Source organism: Lynx canadensis, chromosome D2 (assembly GCF_007474595.2).
Source record: "Lynx canadensis isolate LIC74 chromosome D2, mLynCan4.pri.v2, whole genome shotgun sequence".
In the NCBI taxonomy this organism is placed as follows: domain Eukaryota; kingdom Metazoa; phylum Chordata; class Mammalia; order Carnivora; family Felidae; genus Lynx; species Lynx canadensis.
Window position 1 is genome coordinate 46,658,682 of NC_044313.2, and position 27,341 is coordinate 46,686,022.

A 27,341-nucleotide genomic window follows, 5' to 3' on the forward strand; every position below is an offset into this window, starting at 1 on the left:
GGGAAGTTAATAGCACTAAATACCTACATTAAAATAAAAGAAAAATCTCAAATCAATGACAGAACTTAATACCTCAAGAAACCAGAAAAAGAAGAATAAACCAGACCCAAAGTTAGCAGAGAGAAAGACATAATAAATATTAGAGCATAAATAAAGGACAAAAAAATAGAAAACATCAAAAAAAAAAAAAAACTAAGAGTTATGTGTTGACAAACCTTTAGCAAGACTAAGGAGTGTGCCCAGTGGCTCAGGCAATTAAACGTCCAACTTCGACTCAGGTCACGATCTAATAGCTCATGAGTTCAAGCCCCACATCAGGCTCTGTGCTGACACCTCAGAGCCTAGAGCCTGCTTCAGATTCTGTGTCTCCCTCTCTCTCTCTCTGCCCCTCTCCAGCTCATGCTCGCTCGCTCTCTCTCTCTCTCTCTCAAAAATAAACATTAAAAAAAAAGACATCTATTAAAAGAAAGAGGACTCAAATAGCGAAAATCAAAAGGAAAGAGGAGACATTACAACTGATGCGACAGAAATAAGAAAGATTATACATCAACAATTTGGAAATCTCAGAATAGATAAATTCCTAGAAACATACAACCTACCAAGACTGAATCATGAAGAAACAGAAAATCTGAACAGATCTGTAACTACTAAGGAGATTAAATCAGTAATCAAAAACCTCCCAACGAGAAAAGCCCAGGACCAGAAGCCTTCACTGGAGAGTTATACAAAATATTTAGAGAATACATACTAGTCCTTCTTAAACTCTTCCCCCCAAATTAATAGGGAACACTTCTAAACTCATTTTATGAGGCCAACACTACCTTAAGAATAAAACCAGACTAAGATATTACAAAAAGAAATATCAATATCACTGACCAGATCAATATCACTGATAAATACTGATATAAAAATCCTTAATAAAATTAGCAAACTGAATATACACCACGACCAAGAGGGTTTATCTCTACAATGCAAAGATAGTTCAATATGTGAAAATCAGTCAAGGTAATAAACATTTACAGAATGAAGCACAAAAACCATATGATAACCTCAATTAAGGCAGAAAAATAATTTGACAAAATTCAAAATCCTGTCATAATAAAAACTCAACAAACCAGGGATAGAAGGAAATTACTTCAAATAATAAAGACCATATATGAAGAAACCATAACTAACATCACACTCAATAACAAAAAACTAAAAACCTTCCCTTAAGATCAGGAACAAGGCAACAATGCCCATTCTCACCACTTCCATTCAATATAGTACTGAAAGTCCCAATTGGAGAAATTAAAAAGAAAAAGAGGCACCCAAAATGATAAGGAAGAAGTAAAATTACTTCTGTTCACAGATGACAAGATCTAATATGTAGAAAACCCTTAAATTTCCACAAAAAAACAAACAGCTTATCGGAACTGATAAAGGAATTCAGCAAAGTTGCAGGATACAAACTCCACATGAAAAATCAGTTGCATTTCTATACATTAACAACAAATGGCTAGAAAAGGAAATTAACAAAACAATCCCATTTATAATAGCACCAGAAAGACTAAAATACTTAGCAATAAACATAACCAGGGAAGCAAAAGACCTGTACACTGAAAACAAACACAATAAAAGAAACTAAAGAAGAGGTATGAATTAAGTGGAAAGACATCCCATGTTCATGGACTGGAAGACTTAATATTGTTAAAATGTCCATACTACCCAAAGCGACCTACATATTCGAAGTAATTCCTATCAAAATCCAAATGGCATATTTTTGCAGAAATACAAAAAAAAATCTTAAAATTCATTTGGAGTTACAAGGTATCCTCAGTAGCCAAAATAATCTTGAGAAAGAAAAACAAAGCTAGAAGCCTCATATGTCCTGATTTCAAACATTTAAGAAGCTACCATAATCAAGAGGATGGTGCCAGCATACAGACAGATACACAGACGACTGAAACAGAACAGAGAGCCCAGAAATAAACCCTTGCATGTATAATCAAATGATCTTAGACAAGGATGCCAAGGCTGCACAGCAAGAGAAAGATAAATGATGTTGAGTTAACTGGATATTCACATGCAAAAGAATGAAACTGGATCCTTACCTCATCTTCTGTACAAAAATTAACTCAAAATGGATTCAAGACTAAGTCCTGAAACTACAAAACTCCTATAAGAAAACAACACAGGGGAAAAGCTTCATAACATTAGATTTGGCAATGATTTGGATACGGCAGCAAAAGCACAACAGACAACAAAAGCAAAAACAGACAAATGGGACCCCATTAAATTTAAAAACTGCTGTATAACAAAGGTAGCAATCAACAGAGTGGGAAGGCAACCTACAGAATGAGAGAAGATATTTACAAACTACATATGAGATAAGGGGTTAATATCCAGAAAACATAAAGAATTCCTACAACTCAACAACAAAAAACCCAAATAACTCAATTTTTAATATGGGCAAAGAATGTGAATGGACATTTCTCCAAAAAAGATATATAAATGTCCAAAAAGCACATGAAAAGATGTTCTAACTCCAAGATACCTCTTCAGATCACCTCACTCCATTTTCCCTCATGCAAAAATCATGTTGGCCACTCCAATTATCATTCAGTTCCCTGTTTTTTGAATGTTCCATACTCTTTCCCAACTCTGAGATGTTACCCAAGTTGTTCTGAGTGGAACTGTCTTCTCTACTTCTCTTCCTATTCAATACTGAACCAATCTTTTGACAGCTATGTGTCAGCTAAAATTTCAGGCCCCAGGGAGAATTATTCACTTTCTCCCCCGGGTTCCATTTTTTTTTTTCATAGCACTTAACACAAGGGACTATAATTTAACTCCTTCCATCAATGTCAACCCACTTATACTGTGAACAAAGGGAGGCACCATAACTGAAATAGCTCACTCCTATGCAAATAGGAATATGGTAGTGAGAGACACAGACCAAGTTCCTGCTCTCAAACTGATGACATCTTAATGGAGGAAATAATACACACACGTTTATCAAGACAAACATACATACACATCGTGTGTCTATACATACACTGATATATATATAGATAGATATATAGATATAGATATAGATATCAATTCATATATATGAATATATAAATCACATCTAGAAAAGTGTTATATAGAAAAGTTGAGACACTTTGAGAAGTTAGAGAATGACTGCAGGGGAAGGCCAAGGGAACTCATTGTAGACAGACTGGTCAAGACAGCTTGGAGGAGGTGGTGCCCTACAGCAGGGATGTGAATGAAGTAGGAGAAGATTTGAGGAAGGAAGAGTGGTCCATGCAAAAGGAACAGCAAGTGAAAATCCTGAGCAGAACATACCCTGTGTGTCTGAAAAGTATACACTTAAGAGCTTCTGTGTCATGGAGTACAGAAGACAAGGTCAAGGATGTGGGCAGAAGACACATGGAATAAGAGCTTATAGGGTGGGTAGAGTTGAGCTTTTATTCCAAGTATGACAGGAAGTCATCAGAGGGTCTGGGGAAGATGTAACACGATCTGACTTTTGGTTTTTGTTTTAAATATCTCTGCCTATAATGGAGAAAACAGACTCTGTGCGCAGGAAGGGGTGGGGGAAGATTTGTTCATGATTCCATGAATGTGAACTGGTAAAACTGTGTTATTTGAGTATTCATCTAAAAGGAGACCACAATAAGAACAACAAACGTAAGCAATTTAAATTAAAAAGAAAACTAGCTTTATTTCAGATTGTAATTAAACACTGCATATCCCCTGAATACAAAATTATTTTAAATCAAAAGCACCTACTCTTGGTGTATTATGTACTTTAAGTAAAAATGACAATTCTTAAACTTCCTCAGTTGAAAGTATCTTTGTGTTTAAAGCGCTAGGATTCAAAAGTAAATGAAAAAGTTCCATTTGGCATAAATGTAAATACACAGGCAAAAGTACACTACTCGGCCTCTGGTCTGGCTCTGTTGTCTCCATTCATTCTCCTCCCTCTCTCCATCTCTCCCTTGCCTTTTCTTCCTTTCTTTCTCTATTTCTTTTCATTCTCTTCTGCTTTCTTTTCCTGATTTGCTCCTTCCTGCATCCCTTTCTCTTATTTTCTTTTATTTCTCAAGTTTCCTCGGCAGCCAAGCACCCAGAAAGGCAGAAGAATCTACAAATGAACTCAATACATTTAAAGAATTCAATGTTGTGCTGCCCTGGCCACACAAATAAATGGACAGATGAAAAGAGCATGAACTTCATCACAGCCTGGAATTATATCAACTTATTGTGGAGACTGGTTAACCATTAGACAGAAATGAATTATTACGCAATTAATGCAGTTAGGAAACAATGAGTTTCTGAGGACTAACAGCTAAAAATATACATCACTTTAGGTAAAGATTGGGAATTGGTGACTTTTAGAAGTGTAGCTTATGCTCTCATTTATTTTCAGGACATCAATATTTCATGAATGTTTATGATAAAGCCACGGATTGAAAAGGTCATTTTATTTAAAATTCTAGTTTATGTAAAAAATGTATTTCTTGGAACGCCTGGGTGGCTCAGTCGGTTAAGCGTCCGCCTCTTGATTTCAGCTCAGGTCACGATCTCACAGTTTCATGAGTTCAAACCTCATGTCAGGCTCTGCGCTGACCCTGTAGAACCTGCTTGGGATTTTCTCTCTCTCTTTGTCTCTCTGCCCCTCCCCAACTCGTGCTCTTTCTGTCTCTCTCAGAATAAATAAATTTTAAAAATTATTTAAAAAATCATTTCCTAAATAAGCAAGGGGTCCAAAATAATTCTAACTCTCTTAAGCAGTTAATCCTTTGCTCAAGAATGTATCAAAAAATAAAGATGGGATGGGTATAATTTCACCAACATGTATTTTTATTTCTCTGATATAGACCACAAGTGACAAATAGGCTACTTTGGCCATTATAGCAAAGTCTGGCAGTTTAATCCACCTAAATATAACCTAATTCTATGTGTTCTCAAGCTAGTAAAACTTAGCTTTTGCTTAACTCACTTTTCATCCTAATATAATAAATATATTTTGCAGATTTGAAAAAAAGTTATCATCTGGTAGCTTCTGATGTTGCTTAGGAAAGTATTCATCATAAATTATTCCTATAATGAATAGAACTCAACTGAGTTATTTTCCCCCAAAACGACATTATTAATACCTAAGGGCCCACAGGAGTCCCCTGCCTACCTAACTCATATTTACAGATTATTATACTCTGGTCCAAATAAGCTTATGCTTTCTAAAGAACAATATAAAGAGGGGTGCCTGGGTGGCTCAGTCAGTTGAGTGTCTGACTCTGGATTTTGGCTCAGGTCATAGTCTTACAGTTCGTGGAATCAAGGCCATGTCAGGCTCTCTGTTGACAGCATGGGACCTGCTTGGGATACACTCACTCACTCTCTCTCTCTCTCTCTCTCTCTCCCTCCCTCCCTTTCTACCTCTCCCCCATTTGCACGTTCTCTCTCCCTCTCAAAATAAATAAACATTAAAAAATTTAAAGGTAGAACAATATAAACAAACTAACTCCCTATTTATTTGAAAATTTGTTTCCTCTACTTTTAAACTAAACCACACTTGGCAATTTTAATAGCAGTCTCTGGGGATCTTTTCTTTAACCAAATTCCAAAGTCTTAATAAGTGAATAAAAGAGACCATAATATAACAAATAGCCATAGGTTTAAATATTTGGGGTGAAATTAAAGGTCATTCTATTCATTGCACCCTGTCTTCTGGAAACCATTTTTAAAGTTAAGACCTCTTGGGGCGCCTGGGTGGCGCAGTCGGTTAAGCGTCCGACTTCAGCCAGGTCACGATCTCGCGGTCCGTGAGTTCGAGCCCCGCGTCGGGCTCTGGGCTGATGGCTCGGAGCCTGGAGCCTGTTTCCGATTCTGTGTCTCCCTCTCTCTCTGCCCCTCGCCCGTTCATGCTCTGTCTCTCTCTGTCCCAAAAATAAATAAACGTTGAAAAAAAAAAAAAAGTTTAAAAAAAAAAAAATAATAAAGTTAAGACCTCTTACTCAGCACCAACCGATGCCTGCTTGGCCCGTGGAGATAAAAACAGCTCATTGTCACACTCTGCTAACAGGCTCCCAAAGGCAATACCAAATAATTGTGTATGTTAAAATATTCCAATAACTTAACAATTTAATTCATCACATAGAGAAGCGCTGTTCAATATTTATAACAAAAAGAAATACGTATAGAAACAAAACCACAAGAAATTACTAGCCGTCTAAAATCAACGGCAGCAAAAAACTGCAAATCTCCATCCCGACTCCGATTCACTTAAAACTTTACTCTTAATGTACGGTCAAGCAACACACTGCTCCATTAGCCAACAGGCCAAATATGCCTTTAAAAAAAATCTATTATAGTTTGACTGGATGAGTCATTTTCTGCAGACTCACCCTCCTGAAAAGTAGTCTCTCCAATAAAGTGAGCTCAGGTTGAAGGAGAGACACTTCCATTGTCGCATGATAGAAGTTCTATGTGTGTCACAGCAATTACCTCAGGGGGAGTGTCCAACGCTCCGGGAGAATGACAGACTAGAAGGATATGCAAAATTCAAGCACAGACAAAATGATGGCAAAGAAAGAGCCACCACGGTGTTTAATGAACAATGCTGCAACTATTCATTACGCCTCTTCTCCAGCTGATCATTAAGCTTTCAGCACTGTTTATGCAACAGAAAAGGAAATGTTGACTCAAGATTTCATACGCTTACTATTCACACAAAGAAGAAACCATGAAGAGTATAATCTGCAATTACAATACCTGCTGAAACTAGATCGCTGTCACGGAACCTGGTTATTAGTTGTTGTAAGTGCTGTCTAATGCACCGCAACTTTTGACTTCAGGACCTGCCCGGCATGAGCATTTGAGACACAAACTTGAAAGCTCATGAAATTAAAAAAATAATTCAATAAAATCAGTTAAATTTTATCTATTCAAAGGATTCTAAGTTGTGGTTTTAAATCTTTACGACCTAAAGGCAGGGAAAAAAAAAACAGACTTTTATTTCATGATTTAGAGAATTTCAAAAAGTCAAATTAGTGTGTGTGTTTGTCACTACTTTTTTTTTTCCTAATGCTTATTCACTTTTAAGAGAGCGAGAGACAGAGAGCAAGCAGGGGAGAGGGAGAGAGAGAGGGAGACAGAATCCGAAGCAGGCTCCAGGCTGTGAGCTGTCAGCACAGAGCCCAATGCGGGGCTCAAAGTCATGAACTGTGGATCATGACCCGAGCTGAAGTCAGATGCTTAACTGACTGAGCCACCCAGGTGCCCCAGTGTATCACTACTTTTAACCATCTTTACCATGCACTGTTATAGAAGGATGTGATTTGGTGTTTGCTGAACGGACAAAATAATGAGTATAATTCATATACTCCAACCTCATTTCTAGCAGTGCGCTGGCACATAGAAAGGCTATTCCGTAAAAATACACTGACTGAATGAACCTAATAGTTCACTTACCTTTAACAACCTGCTGGGAATATACTCTGATCCTGCATTAATGAGAACAATGCTTTGCAAACTTACAAACTAAGCACTGAGTGGTAACTGTAAGTATCTATTATATAGAGTATCTCAGAAACAATTACCATACAGCATTATGGAAGGAGCTTGAATTATCAAAATAATTGAATCTTGTGTCTATCACTTATCACACCTCATTAATTAGTAAACATAGTATCTTCTTAAATTCAATTTTCTGATCTATAAAAGTGGGCATAACTATTTACCTTGAAGAACTGCTGTGAGGATTAAATGTGATTAAACAAAATCATGGGTCTGAAAACTTCTCCCATGAAGCATTCATTGTCCTGTAGCAGACATATGGCTATGCTAGTTTCCATCCATCCTTCTTAGTGGTTTGATTCTCTTGCATTAGGTCCTGAGTCACAATAAAAGATCAGAAAGACCATGACCTTTTGGATGATTACCTGAAACAATCAAACACCCACTACTTTTTAAAAACAACACTGAAAAATAAATGGAAATGGATCGAAATCCATTTTGAGAAGTGACTGATGCTTTCTTGCATTGTTTTTGCCTAAGGTAATTGAAATATTTAGGACAGAAAGACTACATACGAGTGCCTGGGTGGCTCAGTTGGTTAAGCGTCTGACTTTGGCTCAGGTCTTGATCTCACAGTCCATGAGTTTGAGCTCCGTGTTGGGCTCTGTGCTGACAGCTCAGCGCCTGGAGCCTGCTTCAGATTCTGTGTCTCCCTCTCTCTCTGCCCCTCCACCATTCATACTCTGTCTCTCTGTCTTTCTCTCTCTGTCTCTCTCTCTCTCAAAAATAGATAAACATTAAAAATTAAAAAAAAAAAAGACAGACTATATAGAGTGCAATCTTTGGAGTACATTTCAAAGGGATGATACATGAGTAAATACCAATTTAGAGCAAACTCAATACAATATATTATGCCAAATAACTTTGAAAGTAAATTAAGAACTGATTTTTTTTAAGGATTCTGAAGAATCCTTCATCACCTGTGTCAAGCAGTAGTTTCCATGCCTTTTTCTGAATTGACAGTTCACACTCTTAAAAGACAGATGTAAAGGCTTTCTATTTATTATCTTTCTTGAAGAACGAAATGCAAAAAGCTTTAGTTTCCTGACCTTCTAGACGTGCATGTTAAACCCACCATTCCCACTAGGAATCTGCATTTCCTAAAATTTTACCTCCTGTTCGAGGTTTAACAGGCAACTGAATTCTATTGGGGAAAAGGACAGCGACTGGAGTCTTTGTTCCTGTGTTTTAGTTTGGTTCGGTTTTTAGGGTTTTAATAAGGAAAAGGGTATGGAAGTAGAAATACAAAGGTGTATGGATCTCAAGGTGGAAAGGGAGGAATGGAGTCCCTGGGAGACAAAACAAGGATCCCTGGAATACTTTACAAGGAGAAGGAACCATAACCTAAGATGAGTGCACCAGAAAACACTCACCATAAGCAATATTGCTCAGGAGGGCAGGGATGGACCAGGGGAGGACCACCAGAAGTGTCATTGTTCAGAAGCCCAGGGATTAAATAAAACCTGAGTCCTACACCTCTTCCCAGCTGGGTTGCAGGAAGACTGGTTGTTGACTGATTGTTGTCCCTGGCTCCTAGAAGAGAGAATCTAAATCCTTGGCATTTCATAAGTAATATATCTTTGTTATTTATAACTCCTTGGATCACATCAGAGTTTATTCTAATGAGATCAGATGACTCAGGATGGGAGCTGGTCAAACAGAAAAACCAACCATGGGATTACACGACTGGGGCTTGGAACCAGCCTGACTTCCTTGAAGACTGAGTTCAATCATGGGGTCAATACTGAATCCATCATGCTATGTAATAAAACCCCAGCAAAGAAGACTTTGTTGTATGGTGACAGATAAAGACTGAATTTATCATGATGAGCACAAATAATGTATGGGATTGTCAAATCATTATGTTGTACACCTGAAACTGACATTATACGTCAATTATATATCTAACTAATAAGTTTAGATATATATTTTGATTTAGACTTAGATACAATATAGTGTATGCATTGTGCGTATATATAAAAACTTAACACCAAAGCTCGTTGGCACTATCTGGTAGGTGAACATACTGATATAGCAAGAGGGTGACAAGCCCTGATTCCACAAGGAAATAGTGTGGAAGCTCTGTGTTTGGGACCCCTAAGTTTGGGACTTGGCTTTATATGTCTCTTCATTCGGTTATTCTTGAGTTGCATTTTTTATAATAAAATTGTAACCATAAGTACAGCACTCTCCTGAGTTCTGTGAGTCATTCTAGTCCATTATCAAGCTCAAGGGCAGGCATGGGAGGCCCCCAAGTGTGTAGCCAGTTGGTCTGGAGTGAGAACAATCTTGTTGGGGACCATGCCCTTTAACTTCTGGGGTCTGCACTAACTGGTGGTTAGTGCCAGAATTGATTTGCATCATATCCATTGGAGTTTAAACAGAACACATTTCCCAGTTTGCACCCTGGGCAGTGACCCTACATAGACAGTACTGAAAAGTCCTATCGACAGCAGCAGAACAGGCAAAGGTGATGATCTGTACCACATGATGAACTTATTCCAGCTGCACCACCCCACAAAGAACCACTCTATAATGCTCCAAGACAACAAGAAGGCCCAAATACTGGGGCTGGAGTGTGGGAATAGGGACATTCAGGTAAAGTGGCACAGTCTTCCTCATCTGTATTTGGGATAACCTGAAAAAAAACTTGAAAACTTGACCTGGTTAGTGAGGATTCATTTACAGATGCTTAGTATTTAGCTAAAATTTCTAGAGAATTCCTAAAAAGGACCCAGTTAAACACATAGCTCTCTCGTTCCCGGGTTTCGGCACCAGATTAATTAATTAATTAATTAATTAATTAATTAATTAAACAAACACATAGCTCTCAGTTGTGACCATATACTGGAATCACCTGGCAGGCTTTTGTAAACTAGCAAAAGTTTGGCCAGATCAATCCAACCATAATCTTTGGGGAAATATCTTCACTAATTCTACTGTACATGAGGTTGAGAACCATACTGATAGAGTACAAGGAGAATGAAAGAGATTTTTGGAGTCTAGAGTCTCACTGAGCTCCTGAACTCTAACCCTAACCCTTTGTCCATGGCAATAGGCTATGGAAACACACTGTGGTCAATTTCTTCCTAAGTTGGAAAAGAGAAGCCTGATGAAGAAGCTGGTGAATGGCTTCATTATCCCATAGAAAAAAAAATGTGTTCAAGTGCCCCATCTATTAAGAGGAGCTTGGCCTCTAGAACCCTATGACACCATACAAAATGGCCTTTGAGCACTTGGAAATGGAATTCAATCCAAGCATTCTGTGGAAACTACAAACCCAATTCTCATAATCCTATACCTGGATATACTGCAAATTTCAGAGATGTTTCTCAAGAAGTTAATGTATTTTAGAAGTAAAAATAAACTATTGGGACTACAACAAAATAAAAAGCTTCTGAACAGTGAAGGAAGCCATCAATAAAACAAAAAGGCAAGATGCTGAGAGAAGATGTGTGCAAATCATCTATCCAATAATATATCCAAAATATATAAAGAACTTATACAACACCAAAAAAAAAAACACAAATAATCTGATTAAAAATGGTAAAAAAACAAAAATCGATATTTTTCCAAAATAGACATAGAGATGGCCAACAGATATATGAAAAGATGCTAAACATCACTAACCATCAGGGAAATGTAAATCAAGCCACAGTAAGATATCACCCTACACCTGCCAGAATGCTTAGAATCAAAAATACAAGTAATAACAAGTATGGATGAGGATGTGGAGAAAAGAGGATTCTCAGGCACTACTGGTGGGAATGTAAGTAACCTGGTGTAGCCACTGTAGAAAACAGTATGAAGGTTCTTCAAAAAAATAAAAACAGAAATACCATATGATCCAGTAACTCCACTACCGGGTATTTACCCAAAGAAAGTGAAAACTCAAATTGGAAAAGATATATGCACCTCTATGTTTATACAGCATTGTTTATAATAGCCAAGATATGAAAGAAGCCCAAATGTCCATCAGTAGATGGATAAACTGTGGTATGCACATATAATGGAATATAATGGAATATTACTCGGCCATGAAAAAGGTATGAGATCTTGCCATTTGCAACAACATGGAAGACCTAGAGGATATTTTGCAAAGTGAAATAAGTCAATCAGAGAAAAATTAATATCATATGATTTCACTTACATGTAGACTCAATCTAAAAAATGAAGTAAGTTAGAGAAAGACAACCACTATATGATTTCACTTATATTTGGAATCTAAAAAAAAACTAAAGAAATGAATAAACAAACAAAAAGCAGCATCAGACTTATAAATACAGAGAACTGAGGTCTGCCAGAGAAGAAAGGGGGTAGGGAGACAGGCAAAATGGGGGAAAGGGAGTAGGAGATAGAAGATTCTTTACGAAGAAGCCACAGGAGTAAAAGGTAGAGCATAGAGAATGTGGTCAATGGCATTGTAAGTGCTGCATGATGTTATATGGTAACAACACTTGTGGTGACCACAGCCTAACTGTAGAGATGCCAAATCACAATGCTATATATCTAAAACTAATGTAACATCATGAGTCAACTATGTGCAAATAAAAAATGTATAAAGGTTATTATGTTTTCATTCCTAGGCACATGATCAAGGTCCATCTGAGAGGAATCCAACTTTTGCTCAGATGAATACTGCAGGGGTTTTAGAAATGATGAGAAGTGGAGTAGATGAGGACTGAGGGTGTCTGTACACAAAACTATTAATTAGGATGTCAGTCATGACTGGCTAAATCTTCCACGAGTGGTACAACGTAGTACGTTTTGCTTGATAACAATGTCAATTCTTTAAAAAGTGTTACGGGTGCCTGGGTGGCTCAGTCGGTTAAGCATCTGACACTTCAATTTCAGTTCAGGCCATGATCTCATGGTTTATGGGTTCAGAATCCACATCAGGCTCCAGGCTGAGCACGGAGCCTGCTTGGGATTCTCTCTCTCCCTCTCGCTGCCCCTCCCCCACTCGGCTTGTGTGCGTGTGCACGCGCGCGCTCTCTCTCTCTCTCTCCTTTCTCAAAAGAAATAAACTTGAAAAACACATTTTTTTAAAAAAGTATTCGAAATCATAGAGATTTTGGGAGCTTTTCTCATTTTCTCTCTTTTCTTTAAATTTCAAATATAACAACAGTTGATTTTAAATATTAAAAAATTTAAAAACCTGCTGGTGAAATTAAAAGTTCTTCCTTTCCCACATCCATTCCGCAGATGTAACAACTGCTAAGCATTTAGTGGATATCTCTTCAGGTCTTTTCCAAAATATTAAGAATCGCACATACACAGAGGATTTTTAGGAATGGTGGGTGAAGTGAGTTTATTTTTATCCACACAGCATCGCAGGTGAAACACTGTTATTAAACTTGTTTCTGTTGCTTAATAATGGATCCCTGATGTGATTCATTTCAATACATATATATTTAAGATTTTTACACAGCGTGGGCCATACTATGGTTGTACCTGATGCCTATTCGGTCATTCCCCTCTTGGTGGGCATCTAGGATATTTATAAGTGTTTGTTACCACATGTAATGCTGCAAAGAAAATCTGTTTCTTCTAGGTAAATTCTTAGATATAGAGTTCTGGATAAAAGGGCATGTGAATTTTCAATATTAATTTTGAATTGCCTTCCAAAAAGGGATACCAATTTATATATGGTGTCACCCCACCAGCCTGCCCATAGAGAGGTGTGATGCCTGATCAGCCATTCAGTAGTCCTTTATTCACTTTTCTTGTCAAGGTTTTGAGTAGGACAGAAAAGGGGGAGAGGAGAATCATAGTATTCCTGTAATTAGCTTCATGTTTTTATCATTTGAGGGCTACAAACAGCTTGATAAGCTGTGAGCCTTTACACTGTAAAACAAAGTATTAAATTCTTTACAATATATTTTCATACAGCTATTTCTTTCAAATCATTTCTTTTAATATCTCTTGACTAAAATCAATATTGAATTTCTTAGGTCTCTAATTTGTTGGTCTCAACCCTGGCTTTGCACTGTAAATATCTGGGAACTTATGTAACTACCTCAAAAGGCTGTGGGAGGTGGGGTGGAAGGCTGAACATTTAAATCAGAATTCCTGCAGGCAAGGACTGGCACATGATCATGTGAAAAGCTCTCCAAATGATGACAAATGTACAGTGCGAGTTATGCTCCAGATTCAATTAAATGGTGGATGTTGTATAATTTGGTACTTCCTTTAAATATAACTAACATAGAATTTGTTTTACAAAGTGGTTAAGCAAAGATAAATACATTTTGGCTTACTATAAGGTTAATATTTTAAAAATTTAAATTTGAATCTGAATCGAAGGTGTGATTAATTTGCAAAAGACTTAATGACTTAGAGACAACCATGAATCCAAATGAAAACGCCAATTTATCATTATTTACAATACACATATATGACATTTATTATTCGGTCTTAGGAAAATGATGACCCTCTTGACAACGGTTCCTCTCTTTCCAGAAATTTTCTCTAAGGATGTTTACTTTTCACTGCTGTGATCCACTCATTTATCCCTTCCACAATATTCAGTGAACACCCACTATGCCACCAATTGCTCTAAGAGCTTGGGATATGGCAGTATACAAAGCTGAAATCTGTGGGGCGCCTGGGTGGCTCAGTTGGTTGAGCGGCCGACTTCGGCTCAGGTCATGATCTCGCGCTCCGTGAGTTCGAGCCCCGCGTCAGGCTCTGGGCTGATGGCTCGGAGCCTGGAGCCCGTTTCAGATTCTGTGTCTCCCTCTCTCTCTGCCCCTCCCCCGTTCATGCTCTGCCTCTGTCTCAAAAATTAATAAACGTTAAAAAAAATTTTTTTTTAAATAAACAAAGCTGAAATCTGTGCCTTTGCAGCACTTACACCGTACTGGAAAAGTAAAATTAATTAATTCATTATACCTAACTAAATAAACGGCTAATATCCAACCACTGACAACACCAAATGTTTGTGACTGTGTGGAGTAACAGGAGTCTCATTCCTTGACAGTGGGAATACAAAATGGTACAGCCACTTTGGAAGACAGTTGGACGGGTTACTATAAAACTAAACATTCTCTTACCATGTGATACAATAATCATGCACCTTGGTATTTACCCAAGTGAGCAGAACACTTACATCCACACAAAAATCTGCACATGAATGTCTATAGAAGCTTTGTTCATAGTCGCAAAAAACTGGAAGACACCAAGATGTACGGCTCAATAGATAAACTGCAACACATCCATACAATGGAACAGTATTCAGTGGCGTTAAAAAGCAATGAGCTATCAAGTCATGAGAAGGCATGGGGGAAACCTGAAAACACTGTTAAAGTGTCAGAAGCCAGTCTGAAGGGGTGCCTGTGTCACTCAGTCAGTTAAGCGTCTGACTTCAGATCAGGTCATGCATGACCTCATGGTTTGTGAGTTCGAGCCCCACATTGGGGTCTGTGCTGACAGTGTGGAACCTGCTTGGGATTCTCTCTCTCTCCCTCTCTCTGCTCCCTCCCCACCTACTCTCCTTCTCTCCCTCTCTCAAAATAAAAATTTTTTAAAAACTTAAGAAAAAAAAAAAAAAGGAGCCAGTCTGAAAATGCTACCTACTATATGATTCCAACTATTTGACATTCTGGAAAAAGCCAAACTCTAGAGGCAATAAAAACATCAGTGGCTGCCAGGGGCTGGAGAAGCTGCAGGAGGGACTAATAGGTGGAGGACAGGGCAATTTCAGGGCACTGAAACCCTTCTGTGTGATATTGTAATGGCAAATACATAACATTACGTATTTATTAAAAACCACAGAAGGGGGGCGCCTGGGTGGCGCAGTCGGTTAAGCGTCCGACTTCAGCCAGGTCACGATCTCGCGGTCCGTGAGTTCGAGCCCCGCGTCAGGCTCTGGGCTGATGGCTCAGAGCCTGGAGCCTGTTTCCGATTCTGTCTCTCCCTCTCTCTCTGCCCCTCCCCCGTTCATGCTCTGTCTCTCTCTGTCCCAAAAATAAATAAACGTTGAAGGAAAAAAAAAAAAAGAATAAAAACCACAGAAGGGACAGCACCGTGGACTCTAACGTAAACTATGGACTTCAGCTGATAATAATGCATTGATAATGGTTCATCAATTATAGCAAATGTATCTCATTAATGAAAGATGTTGATTAGGGGAAACTGAGGGCAGAAGTCAGAGGAAATTTTATGGGAACTCTCTGTACTTTTTTTGTGTGTGTTTATTTATTTATTTGGGGTTGGGGGGCAGAGAGAGAAGGAGACAGAGAATTCCAAACAGGATCCACGCTGTCAGAGTTGAGCCCAACGTGGGCTCAATCCCACCAACTGAGAGATGATGACCTGAATTGAGATCAAGAATCAGATGCCTAACACACCAGTCTGACTGTGGCCCCAGCGGTGGGCTGGGGGCAGACATCAGGACTGACTGCGGCCCCGCCCACCAACTCCAGTTATACACCACAGCACAGGGGAAGTGCCCTGCAGGTCCTCACCACACCAGGGACTATCCAAAATGACCAAGCGGAAGAATTCCCCTCAGAAGAATCTCCAGGAAATAACAACAGCTAATGAGCTGATCAAAAAGGATTTAAATAATATAACAGAAAGTGAATTTAGAATAATAGTCATAAAATTAATCGCTGGGCTGGAAAACAGCATACAGGACAGCAGAGAATCTCTTGCTACAGAGATCAAGGGACTAAGGAACAGTCACGAGGAGCTGAAAAACGCTTTAAAGGAAATGCAAAACAAAATGCAAACCACCACGGCTCGGATGGAAGAGGCAGAGGAGAGAATAGGTGAACTAGAAGATAAAGTTATGGAAAAAGAGGAAGCTGAGAAAAAGAGAGATAAAAAAATCCAGGAGTATGAGGGGAAAATTAGAGAACTAAGTGATACACTAAAAAGAAATAATATACGCATAATTGGTATCCCAGAGGAGGAAGAGAGAGGGAAAGGTGCTGAAGGGGTACTTGAAGAAATAATAGCTGAGAACTTCCCTGAACTGGGGAAGGAAAAAGGCATTGAAATCCAAGAGGCACAGAGAACTCCCTTCAGACGTAACTTGAATCGATCTTCTGCACGCCATATCATAGTGAAACTGGCAAAATACAAGGATAAAGAGAAAATTCTGAAAGCAGCAAGGGGTAAACGTGCCCTCACATATAAAGGGAGACCTATAAGACTCGTGACTGATCTCTCTTTTGAAACTTGGCAGGCCAGAAAGAATTGGCACGAGATTTTCAGGGTGCTAGACAGCAAAAATATGCAGCCGAGAATCCTTTATCCAGCAAGTCTGTCATTTAGAATAGAAGGAGAGATAAAGGTCTTCCCAAACAAACAAAAACTGAAGGAATTTGTCACCACTAAACCAGCCCTACAAGAGATCCTAAGGGGGACCCTGTGAGACAAAGTACCAGAGACATCACTACAAGCATAAAACATACAGACATCACAATGACTCTAAACCCGTATCTTTCTATAATAACACTGAATGTAAATGGATTAAATGCGCCAACCAAAAGACATAGGGTATCAGAATGGATAAAAAAACAAGACCCATCTATTTGCTGTCTACAAGAGACTCATTTTAGACCTGAGGACACCTTTAGATTGAAAGTGAGGGGATGGAGAACTATTTATCATGCTACTGGAAGCCAAAAGAAAGCTGGAGTAGCCATACTTATATCAGACAAACTAGACTTTAAATTAAAGGCTGTAACAAGAGATGAAGAAGGACATTACATAATAGTTACAGGGTCTATCCATCAGGAAGAGCTAACAATTATAAATGTCTATGCGCCGAATACCGGAGCCCCCAAATATATAAAACAATTACTCATAAACAGAAGCAACCTTATTGATAAGAATGTGGTAATTGCTGGGGACTTTAACACCCCACTTACAGAAATGGATAGATCATCTAGACACACGGTCAATAAAGAAACAAGGGCCCTGAATGAGACACTGGATCAGATGGACTTGACAGATATATTTAGAACTCTGCATCCCAAAGCAACAGAATATACTTTCTTCTCGAGTGCACATGGAACATTCTCCAAGATAGATCATATACTGGGTCACAAAACAGCCCTTCATAAGTTTACAAGAATTGAAATCATACCATGCATACTTTCAGACCACAATGCTATGAAGCTTGAAATCAACCACAGGAAAAAGTCTGGAAAACCTCCAAAAGCATGGAGGTTAAAGAACACCCTACTAACGAATGAGTGGGTCAACCAGGCAATTAGAGAAGAAATCAAAAAATATATGGAAACAAACGAAAATGAAAATACAACAATCCAAACGCTTTGGGACGCAGCGAAGGCAGTCCTGAGAGGAAAATACATTGCAATCCAGGCCTATCTCCAGAAACAAGAAAAATCCCAAATACAAAATCTAACAGCACACCTAAAGGAAATAGAAGCAGAACAGCAAAGACACCCCAAACCCAGCAGAAGAAGAGAAATAATAAAGATCAGAGCAGAAATAAACAATATAGAATCTAAAAAAACTGTAGAGCAGATCAACGAAAACAAGAGTTGGTTTTTTGAAAAAATAAACAAAATTGACAAACCTCTAGCCAGGCTTCTCAATAAGAAAAGGGAGATGACCCAAATAGATAAAATCATGAATGAAAATGGAATGATTACAACCAATCCCTCAGAGATACAAACAATTATCAGGGAATACTATGAAAAATTATATGCCAACAAATTGGACAACCTGGAAGAAATGGACAAATTCCTGAACACCCACACTCTTCCAAAACTCAATCAGGAGGAAATAGAAAGCTTGAACAGACCCATAACCAGCGAAGAAATTCAATCGGTTATCAAAAATCTCCCAACAAATAAGAGTCCAGGACCAGATGGCTTCCCAGGGGAGTTCTACCAGACGTTTAAAGCAGAGATAATACCTATCCTTCTCAAGCTATTCCAAGAAATAGAAAGGGAAGGAAAACTTCCAGACTCATTCTATGAAGCCAGTATTACTTTGATTCCTAAACCAGACAGAGACCCAGTAAAAAAAGAGAACTACAGGCCAATATCCCTGATGAATATGGATGCAAAAATTCTCAATAAGATACTAGCAAATCGAATTCAACAGCATATAAAAAGAATTATTCACCATGATCAAGTGGGATTCATTCCTGGGATGCAGGGCTGGTTCAACATTCGCAAATCAATCAACGTGATACATCACATTAACAAAAAAAAAGAGAAGAACCATATGATCCTGTCAATCGATGCAGAAAAGGCCTTTGACAAAATCCAGCACCCTTTCTTAATAAAAACCCTTGAGAAAGTCGGGATAGAAGGAACATACTTAAAGATCATAAAAGCCATTTATGAAAAGCCCACAGCTCACATCATCCTCAACGGGGAAAAACTGAGAGCTTTTTCCCTGAGATCAGGAACACGACAGGGATGCCCACTCTCACCGCTCTTGTTTAACATAGTGCTGGAAGTTCTAGCATCAGCAATCAGACAACAAAAGGAAATCAAAGGCATCAAAATTGGCAAAGATGAAGTCAAGCTTTCGCTTTTTGCAGATGACATGATATTATACATGGAAAATCCGATAGACTCCACCAAAAGTCTGCTAGAACTGATACATGAATTCAGCAAAGTTGCAGGATACAAAATCAATGTACAGAAATCAGTTGCATTCTTATACACTAACAATAAAGCAACAGAAAGACAAATAAAGAAACTGATCCCATTCACAATTGCACCAAGAAGCATAAAATACCTAGGAATAAATCTAACCAAAGATGTAAAGGATCTGTATGCTGAAAACTATAGAAAGCTTATGAAGGTAATTGAAGAAGATTTAAAGAAATGGAAAGACATTCCCTGCTCATGGATTGGAAAAATAAATATTGTCAAAATGTCAATACTACCCAAAGCTATCTACACATTCAATGCAATCCCAATCAAAATTGCACCAGCATTCTTCTCGAAACTAGAACAAGCAATCCTAAAATTCATATGGAACCACAAAAGGCCCCGAATAGCCAAAGGAATTTTGAAGAAGAAGACCAAAGCAGGAGGCATCACAATCCCAGACTTTAGCCTCTACTACAAAGCTGTCATCATCAAGACAGCATGGTATTGGCACAAAAACAGACACACAGACCAATGGAATAGAATAGAAACCCCAGAACTAGACCCACAAACGTATGGCCAACTCATCTTTGACAAAGCAGGAAAGAACATCCAATGGAAAAAAGACAGCCTCTTTAACAAATGGTGCTGGGAGAACTGGACAGCAACATGCAGAAGGTTGAAACTAGACCACTTTCTCACACCATTTACAAAAATAAACTCAAAATTGATAAAGGACCTAAATGTGAGACAGGAAACCATCAAAACCTTAGAGGAGAAAGCAGGAAAAGACCTCTCTGACCTCAGCCGTAGCAATCTCTTCCTCAACACATCCCCAAAGGCAAGGGAATTAAAAGCAAAAGTGAATTACTGGGACCTTATGAAGATAAAAAGCTTCTGCACAGCAAAGGAAACAACCAACAAAACTAAAAGGCAACCAACGGAATGGGAAAAGATATTTGCAAATGACATATCGGACAAAGGGCTAGTATCTAAAATCTATAAAGAGCTCACCAAACTCCACACCCGAAAAACAAATAACCCAGTGAAGAAATGGGCAGAAAACATGAATAGACACTTCTCTAAAGAAGACATCCAGATGGCCAACAGGCACATGAAAAGATGTTCAGCGTCGCTCCTTATCAGGGAAATACAAATCAAAACCACACTCAGGTATCACCTCACGCCAGTCAGAGTGGCCAAAATGAACAAATCAGGAGACTATAGATGCTGGAGAGGATGTGGAGAAACGGGAACCCTCTTGCACTGTTGGTGGGAATGCAAATTGGTGCAGCCGCTCTGGAAAGTAGTGTGGAGGTTCCTCAGAAAATTAAAAATAGACCTACCCTATGACCCAGCAATAGCACTGCTAGGAATTTACCCAAGGGATACAGGAGTACTGATGCATAGGGGCACTTGTACCCCAATGTTCATAGCAGCACTCTCAACAATAGCCAAATTATGGAAAGAGCCTAAATGTCCATCAACTGATGAATGGATAAAGAAATTGTGGTTTATATACACAATGGAATATTACGTGGCAATGAGAAAAAATGAAATATGGCCTTTTGTAGCAACGTGGATGGAACTGGAGAGTGTGATGCTAAGTGAAATAAGCCATACAGAGAAAGACAGATACCATATGGTTTCACTCTTATGTGGATCCTGAGAAACTTAACAGGAACCCATGGGGGAGGGGAAGGGAAAAAAAAAAAAAAAGACGTTAGAGTGGGAGAGAGCCAAAGCATAAGAGACTGTTAAAAACTGAGAACAAACTGAGGGTTGATGGGGGGTGGGAGGGAGGGGAGGGTGGGTGATGGGTATTGAGTAGGGCACCTTTTGGGATGAGCACTGGGTGTTGAATGGAAACCAATTTGTCAATAAATTTCATAAAAAAAAAAAAAAAAAAAAAAAAAAAAAAAAAAGAATCAGATGCCTAACCAACTGAGCCACCCAGGTGCCCCAGAATTCTCTGTACTTTCTCATCACTTCATCTATAAACCTAAAACTGCTCTAAAACAATGATTTTTTTAAATTTTTTTAATATTTTTGTTTTTTATTTTTGAGACAGAGAGACACAGAGCATGAGCAGAGGAGGGGCAGAGAGAGAGGGAGACACAGAATCTGAAGCAGGCTCCAGACCCTGAGCTGTCAGCACAGAGCCCGATGCGGGGCTCGAACTCACAGACTGTGACATCATGTCTGAGCTGAGGTCGGACGCTTAACCAACTGAGCCACCCAAACGCCCCTAAAACAATGATTTTTAATTAATAAATACTAACTAAATATAGTAAGGTAGTGACTTTTAGTTATGTTCCTAAACTTACATTATGTTACTTCACATTAATTAATAACAAGTTAAGTAGGTAATTTGTAGCATATGGTTAATATCCACTTACAATATTAGCTGTAATAAGTCATCTTAGCAAGGGTGTATTCATTTTAGGAGAACACCTGACTTTAAATTCTAGCAGGTAGAAATTTAGCCAAGAATCACTCTCCTTTAACTGGAAAATGAAATCTTTTTTTTTTTTAATTTTTTTTCAACGTTTATTTATTTTTGGGACAGAGAGAGACAGAGCATGAACAGGGGAGGGGCAGAGAGAGAGGGAGAGACAGAATCGGAAACAGGCTCCAGGCTCTGAGCCATCAGCCCAGAGCCCGACGCGGGGCTCAAACTCACGGACCGCGAGATGGTAACCTGGCTGAAGTCGGACGCTTAACTGACTGCGCCACCCAGGCACCCCTGGAAAATGAAATCTAAGCAGATAGGATATTAAGAATTCTGTTCATGAACACAAGTTAAAAAAAAAAAAGAGAGAGAGAGAGAGAATAAACTGGCATTCTGTTTCTAAGCATTTCTTGGGCTCTGGAGTGTGTGTTTGGGGGCAAGCCCAGAGTAAAGAAATGGTATATGATCATGTTCGTCTTATACCTGATAAAAAGAATTGCAAATGATGGAAAAATTCTCTAGTAATTTCGTTTTATCTCTGGCTAAGAGTAAGAACAACAAGTCAATCGATTATCATCTCTGCGGTTCATTTTATTTTTATGTTTTTATAAAATATTGTTACCAGGAGCAGTGCTATCAAGTCCAAAGCACATTAGGCCCTTTGTGTACTTTATCTGATTAAGTCCTCACAATCCCTCTGCCAGGTAAATATTTTTATCTCATTTATGCTTTCGCGGAGATTCAGAGCAGTTAAAACCTTGCCCAGGGCCACATGACCAGCAAATGGCAGAGGCAGGCTACATCTGAAGATTAACCTGGGGCTCCTAGTCTTTGGGGACTTCACTCAGAGTATCAACTCCACCCTGCTCAGAGGCCAGCTTTGTCTGTTTGTTTATAAACTGAATCTGATAACCAACGTGGGGAGAGAGGGTTAATAAACAGGGCTGCCACAATGAAAGATTTAGAAGCAAACTTAGTAAATCCAAAACAAAGAGCCCTGTTTAATTTATACAAACACTTGCCATGTTATGTAAATCTCTTACATCTGCTAAAATTGGAAGGATCCTTAAATAAAAATCTATTTTACTTTATAAAGTTCTCAGCTATGTAGGTCAATACTCCACAGCAACATATAAAACTAACCCCGTATTCTCTTCTCTAAGGTATCACTTTGACCCTTTCTTCTACCAATTTTTTAGAGGCATTCATGAAATAGCAGAAAAGGGCATTTGCATCCCAATCTTACTTCTGTTTATGCAATGGTTGCTTTTTCCTGTAGCTGAATGCGGTCCTTCAGCAGTATCTCCTACAGTCATTATAATTTTGGCCTCCTCACCTTTCAGGCGAGAGCTACACAAAAGAACCATGACTTCTCCCTGGTGTTTAATCAGGGCTCAGCATGCTAAGGTCCTTTTATGAAAGCTCTCTGGCAAGAAATCAAAGCCCCTTTCTTCAAAAACAATAAAACATTAAACAGAGGGATCCATATGTCAATCAAGATAGATTTCTCTTTAAAAAAAAAAAAAAAAAAACAGACCCTCAAAGAATAAAAGGCATTCACACTAATTAATAACCATTAAAGCTTCCACCAGTTTAAAGGCTTGAGCAAAGTCAAGAATTATCCAGCTAATTCAAATCCAGAAGCTGCTTTTAAATCACTCATCTCACTCGACAAGAGAAAGTACTTCCTAAAACAAGACTAGACTAAGATAACTAATTCCAACGTGCACTTCATATTTGCAAGCACAACCTCAGTATGTCAACCCTTACAAACTTCCTCGGAGTATGACATTGTAATCAATTATTCAGAATCAAATCTAATTCCATACACATCTATTGCTTACCCACATGACACCATACACTATGTTAGGTTCTAGAAGCATAAAAACGCTTAATTCATTCTCTTGCTTTTGAACAGTGTAGAACCAATAGGAATTCTGCTCCCTGAATGGTTTTTGCACATCCTATACTGTTTTATGCACACTAAAGACAATCAGACGGGGCGCCTGGGTGGCTCAGTCGGTTGAGCCTCTGACTTCAGCTCAGGTCATGATCTCATGGTTCATGGGTTCGAGCCCCGCGTCGAGCTCTGTGCTGACAGCTTGGGGCCTGGAGCCTGCTTCAGATTCTGCGTCTCCCTCTCTCTCTGTTCCTCCCCTGCTCTTACTCTGTCCCTCTCTGTCTCTCCCTCTCTCTCTCTGTCTCTCTCTCTCTCTCTCTGAAAAATAAATAAACATTTAAAAAATTAAAAAAAAAAAAAAAGACAATCAGACAAGACCAACAGTACCTTATATCGTGTGGCTGAATTCCCTCTATATTATGCCTCCCAGATGGTCAGCCAGCCCATGTCTCAGCTTCTCAAGACAGGTCATTGGATCTTTGCAAAGCTCTTTGATCATTTTGATAGTTGCCAATATAATTAGTGATAACAACCACATGCAATTTATTTGGAAATCTCTTTGGGGCCTGTAGGACAATGGGGAAGAAACCTTACAGTAGTCAAGTGTTAATTTCTCTAAGTAGCTATGAATCAACTTCACAGAGCACTAGATTAGATGGAAGCAAAATCCAAAACCAATTTGGTATCTTTTTTCCCCTCTTTAGGTCCTTATTTTTTCTATCTCCTGTCAATATGTAATATGCAAATATCACATGTATCCTTCTTTCCTCACCCCCAACACACACACAAGAAACTACAGAAGAGCAACTATAAATAGGTAATCCTTTCAATTAAAGAACTCCACATACTGTTATGGTTTCTGACCATCTTCCCTGAGTATAAGGCCTCTTTTCATCTAAACAATGCCAGCAAACCAAGAGGCAAATGAGCAAACAAGAAAAAAGCCCAAAGCCTTGACAAAATATCACTTCTGAACGACAGTCAAAAGCCTAAAAAGATCTTCCATGATGAACAATTTGCTCTCCCTAACCAGACATGGTGACCACTTGGACTGGGGCATTCCTGGGTCTCCTTCCACCCAAATATGCTCATCATTGCAGCTTATGCTTACAAAAAATCTGAGCAACCTTACAAGGGAACTTGTAAATTTGCCTTGATTTCAGGGGAACACCACAATCAGCTCACCCAAAGGCAGAAGGATGAAAAGCCCAGCCTGGTAAATGTTCTTGGTCTAAACAGCTCTGACAATGGTCTTTAAAGTCTTTCACTATAGTCATTCTAATGAAAGTACAGGAAAGTAAGTGATGATGAAGGGATTTCAGTATGATGAGAACGTATTATACGGACAAAATTTTGTTACCTTAACACAGACATCCCTTCTTGTAAATTATGAGCTTGAAAAGATACACATTTCTGTGGTAACCACCAAAAACCATTAGTTTATCTTATCCATACAGCCCATATACATATGACAACATCATCCAAAGTTCTCTGCCACCACTTCTCTCCATTCATCCCGCTGGGGTCCACCTCACTGGCCTCCAGATCACCTGAATATACCATGCCCATTCCATGCCCCCAGCATTCACCCCACAAACACATGATGAGCACCTACTTCTGCTCAGGTCTGGGGATGTAGCTTGCACCTGCCCAGCCTAAGGCACACGCTCAGATGTTCCACAGCACACCCCTCCCACACGCATTCTCCCCATGCCCGGGTGCCAGAGCCTCTGCTAGCATAGTAGGTAGAGGAAAAAACGATATGTGTTTCCAAATATGCAAACCGAATACAGTATCATAAAGGCTACACTGTGGCCTTAGCAAAGGCATATGTGGCACAGGGAAGGGAGAGGACATGGAGACAAGGAAAGTTTGTGGAAGGCTTAAAAGAAATAAAAAGAAACAACATTCCATGGTGGCGGGGGTGGGGGGCAGGTCTTGGAAAATAAGTAGGGTGTTTTAGGCTGAAAACATCCCAGGCAGGGGAGACGAAATGTTCCAAGCGTCTCTTGGCAGCATGGGAAATCAGGCAGGAGCCGTGGTTGGAGAGGCAGGCTAGGGTCAGTGTGTGAAGGCCTTGTGGCCTGCCCCATAAGAAAGTCTCGATTTGATGGAGGAAGCACAGATGGGTGATACGATCAGAGGTATGATGTAGAGAGATGCTTCTCAAGAGTCCAGCTTATAATCTAATTACATGAGATAAAACAGAAGTTTGACATGGGACACTTGATAAAACCACACATTTAAAAATATTAAAATCTCAGGGCGCCTGGGTGGCTCAGTCAGTTAAGCGTCAGACATCGGCTCGGGTCATGATCTCATGGTTTCTGGGTTCAAGCCCCATGTAGGGCTCTGCACTGATAGCTCAGAGCCTGGAGCCTGCTTCGGCTTCTGTCTCCGTCTCTGCCCCTCACCTGCTTATGCTCTCTCTCTCTCAAAAATGTATAAACATTAAAAAATTTTTTAAAAGAATATTAAAATCTCATGCTATTTTCTAATAAGATGTGAGTTACCAAAACAACTAGGGGCATCAGAAAACCTGAATAAGCCAGTAACCAATGAAAACATTTTCCAGGCTATTTAATTTGTAGATACTTTTTATTATGGAATATTTCAAATATGTATAAAAGTGAAAAAAAGGTATAATGAAACAACTCCCACGGACTCTCCCTCTATACTGGCCCTGGGGTTATTCTTAAGCACAACCCAAACATAATTTTATCAGTAAATAACCTGGACATTTAAAAAATTTTCTAAGGACTTCCATTTCAAAACTAGTTCATGGGTGAATTCTTTCAAACTTCTTACCTTCTAGAGCATCGAAAAGGATGGTTTGTAAATAGGTCTAGAATCCAATACCAAATGAATGCCAAAGCCTGAACCCACAAAAGACAGAAAAAAATAGAAGACTACAAAGTTTTCATATAAATATAAATACAAAATCCTAAATATTATTAAATCAATAAGAATCATGTATACTAATATTACTAAGCATTTTAACAGGAAAATTTATTCAAAATTTTCAAGTGCCGATATAAGGCATTCTAAATTTATTCCCTAATAGCACTAAGTCAAAAAAGAAAAAAGAAATCCCAGATGACAAAACGCCTCGAAAATATTTCAACATTGGGGCACCTGGGTGGCTCAGTCAGTTGAACATCCAACTCCTGATTTCGGCTCAAGTCATGATCCCAGTGTTCTGGGATTGAGTCCCGTATCAGGCTCCGCACTGAGTGTGGAGCCTACTTGGGATATTCATATTCTTTCTCTCTCTCTCTCTCTCTCTCTCTCTCTCTCTCTCTCTCTCTCCACCCCTCCCTCCCTCCTCCCCTCCCCTCCCCTCCCCACTCATGCTCAATCTCTCCCTCTCTCAAATAAATATTTCAACATTCATTCCTAATTAAAAATGTCTAGTAAAATAGCAACAGTAAGCATTTTTCCTTAATATACTCTAGATAGCTTAATGCTTGTGTTATTCCATTTAAATCCCAAAATGAGACAAGGACAAAATGCAAACACTTAAGAATATATCCCACAGGGGTTAAGATATGAAAGAAAAAGCACAACATTTTTACTAAAGGACAGAAAAGCATATATGAATATTCAGAGTAACAAATGTTAAGAAATCATATTCCAAAAGCCTCATTTCTCAAATTTACATAGATACCACCTCTAACATTCCTCTAGAATTCATATTAAAGTTTTAACAAATAAGTCTAAGTTTCATATGGAAAAGAAAAATAGCCACACTATTTTTAATTATCTAAAAAATATCTTTTAATGATGTGAACACTAGTCAACATGGAAAATTCATCTTGACTTCACAATGAATGCC

General features: G+C 38.8%; 1 protein-coding gene across 3 annotated transcripts in view; it reads right to left on the reverse strand.

Moving 5' to 3' along the window:
* NRG3 (neuregulin 3) overlaps positions 1-27,341 on the reverse strand; it is a 1,071,332-nt gene that overhangs the window by 991,907 nt on the left and 52,084 nt on the right. The gene's annotated exons all lie outside the window — the stretch shown is intronic.